Genomic DNA, 7,597 nt, shown 5'->3' with positions numbered 1-7,597 from the left:
AGTGTTTTGTAGTTGTTCTACTGTTGTTTTGAGTTAATATGCTTTGTGTTTTATTAGTGTTTTATAAAAACACAGTATTTTTGAAAAAAATTCTGTGTGACAGTATTTTTGTAAAAATTAACCCAAATTACAGTATTTTTGTAAATTTCCCTATATATATTAGAAAAATATAATAATTTTTTGAGTGCATAATTTTTAATATATTCATTAAAAGAGTTACCTATATAATTAAAAATAAAAAACTGAATTATGTACATATTGTTTAAATTGTTTGTACTTAGTAATAATTTTATAATATATATATATATATTTAACCTAAAATAAATAATACTATTTTAAAAAAATGAAATAATAATATTATATTAATAAATTATATGATTTTTTTAATATAAAAATAAAAAAAATATATATACACGACTAAAAAAAATTATGAAAATAAAATTAAAATAATTATTGAAATTAATGTAAAATAATATGAGGAAAAAAATTTAAAAAAATATTAAGAGTAATTTTTAAAAATTATTTAAGTTTATACTTTTTTTAATAATAGAGTGTATTTATTATTTTATGGGGTGCAAATAGAACTCCCTTATAAATGTAACTGCAAAAATTTAAAATAAAGTAGTACAACCAACCAATTATTTTTAAAATAAATATCATAACTAATAGTCGCATAATAATATTATTAATTACTATTAATATTTATTCAAAAAAAATTAATATTAATATTCCTCTAATAATTTTGGTTATTAATATTTTTTTTTTTTCAACTATACACGTTTTCTTTTTATTTGGCTTTTCAATTTGTACACATTTTTATTACAAAATTTTTTATGTCTCTTGTGTAAAATAATCTATATATATATCTTTTGAATTGATTTGAGTGATAAAAAAACTAAAAAAATATTAAATTAATAAGAAAAGTTGATTGATAATACATTGAATTTTTTTTTACATAATCATGAAAATGTAAAGACACTATAAAATAAAACACATGTGATAATTATCAAAGAAACAAAAAAAGCTCTAATCTTCAATAGATTTTAAGAGTGGAAGAAGATTACACTAATCCAAAAAGACATTCTTGTTTTGAGAGCTTTAACACCACAATTTTGTCTACTTATTATTACTTAAACATTCTCAATAATTATACTCATACATAACTATGAAATATCATAACAAAGCATAAATTAATACACACTATATAGTTTTTTAATAATCACAAATGCCTCATATATGAGAAAGAAGGTATACCATTCCGTCTTAGAAACCAATATGTTGATCACCTTGCAATGTGAGAGAAAGTCTAAAATTGAAATTGTGAAACTTTCTATAATAAAAGGGAATTAACAATATTTATACTATTATAAGATTATGAACTCCCAATTTTTAAACTACAACACAATTAATAAATAATGTGAACTTAAATACATAGATGGAAGAGAAAAAGGAGAGTCACACCCTAATAAACTCTTTTAGCAGTTATAAAATAATTTATATATTTGTTATTCTTTATAACTAATTACAATTAATTAATTAATTAAATAAATATAAAATCTCACAAAATAGATCAAGTAGGATTGAATAGAATGTAAGATGCCACTTGAACTTTTTTGGGCTTTCCCATATATAGAGTTATCATACCTGTCAAATATGTTCCAGTAAATCATCAAAATTAACAAAAAAACCTTGAAATCCTCAAAGAATTATTCTGAAGCCTCAAAACTTTTAAGCTCCTTACTGTCCATATTAACCAAAAATAGCGGTCAAACTATTATATTTTTCAAAATTAAATCTGAAATTCTGTATTTTAATATTCTCAGTTTAATTATTTAATTAAGTGATTAATTAAATGCGGAATAATGAAACTGGTACTAAAAACAGTTTTTTCATAGTTACAGAATTTGTAACTCCAGAGAAACCCAGAAAAACAAATAGTGCATAAAAGTAAAAACACACAAGATTTTTGTACGTGGTTTCAACAATCCTTTCAGATTGTTACTAGTCCACGGGGCCACGCCCAGAGATAAGATTCATTAGATCGGTATCAAAAATACAAAGTAATTGACTTATGCATAAATAGACTCCATCTTATTGTATGCCGCAAGCTTGATGTATTCCACCTACTAACCGAATCTTGATAAAACTCCAAGAGCTCGAACTCCCTTCGATCACCTTGAAGAGTGCTTGAATCCTCCCGATTCAAGACTTAAAGGCTATCTCCCGAAAGCCTATACAACTGTAACACCCTAACTAGCATAGGCGTATTACGTGATTTTTAAACATACTGTGCAGCTCATTGCTAATCAACGAGGTTTATGAAAAACGTGATTAATTAAAATTTTTGCTTTTTAATTAAACTTGTATAATACTTGTACAAAATACTCGGGATCCCGATTACAAAACCTTTTACAAAAGTTTACTGTCTATACAAAATACTTGTCGCCTAGCGACTAATTACAAAAATAGCCTTGCTGTCCCGAGGATCGTACGCTCCAGGCCTAACCGCCCCGACATGTACAATCTTCACCGGCTCGCTCTCACGGTCCATCAGCCTTAGCCTTGCCCCTACCTACACATAAACATAGCACTGTGAGTCGACAGACTCAGTAAGAAAAGCATAATAATAATCATACATAAATCCCGAGTCATGATCAGACGCCCACACCCCTGACCATAACCCTAACTGCCGTGTCCAACACGATACTGAGTCCTGAACGTTCATAAGACGGTACTATTAACAAGTAACAGCCTATACTCGGTACACTGGTCATACTCCAGCTGCTAGTCATACTCTAGCCTGTACCGATGTGTTACAGTATCAGCCTATACTCGGTACCTTGGTCATACTCCGGTACTAGTCATACTCTAGCACATGTCTTGATGTGATACGTCAAATAGTACGGAACCACCAACCCAAGTATCGGCCTATACTCGGTACCTTTGGTCATACTCCATTTGCTAGTCATACTCTAGCACATGTCTTGATGTGATACGGTGTCGGCCTATACTCGGTACCTTTGGTCATACTCCAGCTGCTAGTCATACTCTAGCCTGTACCGATGTGACACAGTCGGATGGTTCGAAGCCAACATACATATCTAATGTAATCTAACAGGCTTCCTACATGCACGCTTAACATGTAATCTATATATGCATACTGTTATACTAATCTTACCTCAATTCGGAATTCAGGTGTGCCGGTCAACCTGACTGGAACGAACTGCGCGGCGGATTACAGGCTCCTAAACCATAACAATCACAACACTATAAGTGATACGCTAAATCACTTCTCGGGGACTTAAACTAGGAACTAAAAGTTTCCCTATTGATAAAAAGCATGGCAATACCCCAAATAACATAAAAACGAGAAAATCTAGGGTTCCTGAAAATTTCCCAACCGGTAGACCGGTTCTGCAACCAGAATTCCGGTTCTGGGAATTCCTGAACCCTCATCCGGAATTCCGGTTGCACAACCGGAATTCCAGTTCCTCACAGGAACTTTTCAAAAATTCACACATTGCTCAAATCAAATCCAAACTATACAAAAACTTCCAGACCTGCTATTTAGACCCTAAGGAACAATTCTAAAGCATAAAAACTAAGCTTCAACCACAGAAACTCATTTCACCATTAAAGCTTCAAGATTGAGTTCTAGAACTCAAAACTTGTCTAAGCAACAAATCATGCATCCAAAACAGCCCAAAACTACTTAAACATGCTCACTAAAGCTACAGAAAATAAACACAAGCTCATGCAACAATCACAGCAACAGATTTCGAAAATTCTCTTTGAAAACTAAACTTTGAGCTAAAACTTCCAATCTTGAATCAAAGCAAAAACCATGCATTAACAAGCTCTAATCTACTTAAAATAACAAGATTAAACCTCTGCAAACATCATCAAAACCTAACAGCAACTACACAACCAAATCAAGCATGCAACATCATCTTTTTCATCAAAATTAAAGAACTTAAAGAGTAAGATACAAGGGTCTTACCAAGCACTTGAAGAACACTTAGATTGAAAGAAAGAGAGCTTGAAAATCAAGAAATCCCAGCCCTAGAACACCCTACCAGCCGAGAGAGAGAGAGAGAGAGAGAGAGAGAGAGAGAGAGAGAGAGAGAGAGAGAGAGAGAGAGAGAGAGAGAGAGAGAGAGAGAGAGAGAGAGAGAGAGAGAGAGAGGAAAAGAGCTTTGATTTTTTTTTTCTAGTTTTTTCTAACTTTGAAATTTTGAATGAAAAGAGAAAACATGCAAAAATAACATTCTTTATTTCAGCCAACAAAACATAATAAAAACACATATAATTCACATAATTCCAATTACAAAGTCCACTAAAGGACAAAATATCATTGGGGCAAAAAGACCATTTTGCCCCTCCACACTAAAATAACATAAAGAGCACTAAAGGGGGTATTTTGGGAAATTCTAAATTCCCGGCCAATCCCGACATTCCCAATGTCTAATAAACCGTCCCAATCTACTGACAAACTAAGTTGTGATTTTACTGAGCCAAACACCGAGTTCCATGTTACCGGGCACCGAAAATGCAAACTTATGAAAATTACTAAATGACATAAAATGCATTTCAGAATTCAATAATAATAGTATAATAATTATTTAAATAGCTATAAATAATTATTCATAATTAAACATGATTAACTGCTAATTTCCAAATTAAACTAAGCGGTCTTTACAACAACCATCTCCCAAAGGTTGTGTGCTTGTATCATCCCGATGCAAGACTTCAAAAGCAATCTCCTGAAAGCTTGTAAAAACCCTTCTCCCGAAGGTGTGCTTGTATCCTCCCGATGCAAGACTTCAAAAGTAATCTCCCGAAAGCTTGTAAATACCTTCTCCCGAAGGTTGCACTGATGTTCTTCTTCGCTGTAGACTTGAATACAGACTCAAGACAATACAAACAACAAATAAACAGAGTAAGAGTCGAACAACTCTTCTCTACATATTGAGCTCTCATATCTGACTCTAGCTCCCAGGTGGCTTCCTCCACCTTGTTGTTTCTCCAGAGAACTTTGACCAATGCTATGGTCTTATTCCGAAGGACTTTATCCTTTCTATCCAGGATCTGCACTGGCTGTTCTTCGTAAGACATATCGGGCTGCAGTTCTAGGCTCTCATAACTGAGTATATGAGAGGGATCTGAAACGTACTTTCTCAACATCGAGACATGGAATACGTTGTGAACTGATGATAAAGGTGGAGGCAATGCTAACCGGTATGCCACTTGACCTATCTTCTCAAGAATCTCGAAAGGTCCTGTAAATCTAGGGCATAACTTGCCTCTTTTCCCAAAAATTTTGATCCCCTTCATTGGAGACACTCGTATAAACACATGGTCCCCTACTTGGAACTCAACATCTCTGCGTTTCGGATCTGCGTAACTTTTCTGTCTACTCTGTGAGGCAAGCATTCTAGCTTTTATTTTCTCAATTGCCTCATTGGTCCGCTGCACTGACTCCGGACCTAAGTACTTCCTCTCCCCTGTCTCATCCCAGTGGATGGGAGATCTACACTTTCTACCGTATAACAGTTCATAGGGAGCCATCCCTATCGTACTCTGATAATTGTTGTTGTAAGAAAATTCTATCAATGGTAGATATTTATTCCAAGAGCCTTCGAAATCCATAACACAGGCTCGTAACATGTCCTCCAATATCTGAATTGTCCTTTTGGACTGACCATCTGTCTGAGGATGGAATGCTGTACTGAATTTCAGTTTTGTACCCATTGCTCGTTGCAAACTCTGCCAAAACTTGGAGGTGAACTTCGGATCCCTATCCGAAACTATAGACTTCGGTACCCCGTGAAGTCTTACAATATCTTTAACGTACAATTCTGCCAATTGATCCACTGTAAATGTTGTTCTAACAGGCAGAAAATGAGCAAATTTCGTGAATCGATCCACCACTACCCAGATGGAATCAAATAAGCCCGTGGTTCAAGGTAACCCAACTACGAAATCCATCGTGATATCTTCCCACTTCCATTCAGGTAGGGTTAAAGGCTGCAACAACCCTGATGGTCTCTGATGTTCAGCCTTAATCTGTTGACAAGTGAGGCATCTCGATACGAATTCTACCAAATTCTTCTTCATACCGCTCCACCAAAAGTACGGTTTAAGACCTTGGTACATCTTAGTGGTGCCGGGATGCAGAGAATAAGGGGTAGAATGAGCCTCCTCAAAGATCTCATTCCTGAGTTCCACACTACTCGGAACACAAACCCTAGCTTTATACAGAAGCATCCCGTTGTCTGACACTGAGAAATCCCTGGCTTGACCAGCCAAAACCTCATCTCTGATTTTCACTAACTCTGGATCAGTCATCTGAGCGACTTTAATTCTTTCCAACAGATCAGATTGCAGCGTTAAGTTGTAAAGCTGACCTACCACAAACTCGATGCTGGACCTAACCATGTCTTCTGCTAACTGAGGTGAGATCTGAACCATGCTAGCTACCTGCCCGGGACCCTTCCTGCTCAGGGCATCGGCCACTACATTGGCCTTCCCAGGGTGATAGAGAATCTCACAGTCGTAATCTTTCACTAATTCCAACCAACGTCTCTGTCTCATGTTCAAATCTTTCTGAGTAAAGAAATACTTGAGACTTTTATGGTCGGTGTAGATTTCACACCTTTCTCCGTAAAGGTAATGCCGCCAGATCTTCAAAGCAAAAACCACCGCGGCCAACTCTAGATCATGAGTCGGGTATCGCTGTTCATAATCCTTTAACTGACGGGAGGCATAAGCGATAACCCGATCGGCTTGCATCAGTACACACCCCAGACCCTGTCTGGATGCATCGCAATAAACTACAAATTTCTCGTTGTCTGAAGGCAAAGCTAGCACTGGAGCGGTAATCAACATCTGTTTCAGCTCCTGAAAACTAGCTTCGCACTTGTCTGACCAGACAAACCGCTGATTCTTCTTTGTAAGTTTGGTTAAGGGTGTTGAAATTTTAGAAAACCCTTCCACGAACCTACGATAATATCCGGCTAAACCCAAGAAGCTTCTAATTTCTGTCACTGTCTTCGGTCTCGGCCAATCCCTGACGGATTCTATCTTCCCGGGATCCACCTTGATCCCATCTTTGCTAACGATGTGCCCTAAGAAGGACACTTGAGATAGCTAAAATTCACATTTCTTGAATTTGGCATAAAGCTTGTGTTCCCGAAGCCGTTGCAATACCATCTGAAGATGTAATTCATGCTCCTCTTCTGATTGAGAGTACACGAGGATGTCGTCGATAAACACAATCACACAAATATCGAGGAAATCCTTGAATACTCTATTCATTAAATCCATGAATGATGCAGGAGCATTGGTTAGTCCAAACGACATAACCAGGAATTCATAATGTCCATACCTAGTACGGAAAGCCGTCTTCGGAATGTCCTCCTCTCAAATTTGTTGGGAATTATTTTACCAGGATCTTAGATCTACTCACAAGTATGTTTATTAAACATCCTAAATATGAACTTTCTAAAACGATAAAATAAACACATATAAAGTTAAGAAAACCTTACATTGATGCAGCAGAATAAATGTCTCCTTCCACTCAGATCTCTAACCCTTG

The sequence above is a fragment of the Cannabis sativa genome, chromosome X (genome assembly GCF_029168945.1).
Source record: "Cannabis sativa cultivar Pink pepper isolate KNU-18-1 chromosome X, ASM2916894v1, whole genome shotgun sequence".
NCBI classification, from domain to species: Eukaryota; Viridiplantae; Streptophyta; class Magnoliopsida; order Rosales; family Cannabaceae; genus Cannabis; species Cannabis sativa.
Note: the sequence above shows the minus strand (reverse complement) of the source record.